Below are 644 nucleotides of genomic sequence, written 5' to 3'. Positions count from 1 at the left end.
TCCGTGACTCTGGTCGTTAATTCCGCCCCGCCCCCCCCAATCAATATCTGACTGTGGTGTGGGGTAGGGGGAGAAGCAAAAGCAAAGGTTGGGTACTGGGCAACCATAAACTCCAAACTCACCCTTCCAGTGAGCAGATATTGTGTTTATTCTGTGATGGGAATTTTGAGGTCTTAGATACATGTTTAATGTTCATAAGTGTACCAACCAAGCACGTACATAGATCAGCACAGGAAGACCGACCAGAAACCATTTTGATTCCCAAACTGTGCAAATGTTTTCTCTACAAGGTCAAAGGAAAATGGAAAAGTCTCCCCGTTGTCTTTTCCATCACAAATCCTGTCTTAAGGGCACATTTAAGATATGAATAGGGTGTGAGCCTGTGACCTGGCCCAGGAACTAAGTATTTATCATTACAAAAGACTGGCTAGGCTCCCCAGGCAATCCAATCAAGTAAGCAGGGTATCCAATCAAGTAACCTGCCAGACAGGAGATAAACATTCAAATTTCTGTTTTAGACTGCCTTTTCTGTGATGTGGGTATGATGTATCTGAGGTGGTGGTCTTGGGTTACACCCCTTCTGTGATGCATGTATGGAGGGGTGATCTTGAGCTCCGGAGCAGGGAATTTTAAATGTCTATATA

Source organism: Podarcis melisellensis (assembly GCF_964234715.1).
Source record: "Podarcis melisellensis genome assembly, chromosome: 2".
Taxonomy (NCBI): Eukaryota; Metazoa; Chordata; class Lepidosauria; order Squamata; family Lacertidae; genus Podarcis; species Podarcis melisellensis.
This window is presented reverse-complemented; position numbering follows the sequence as displayed.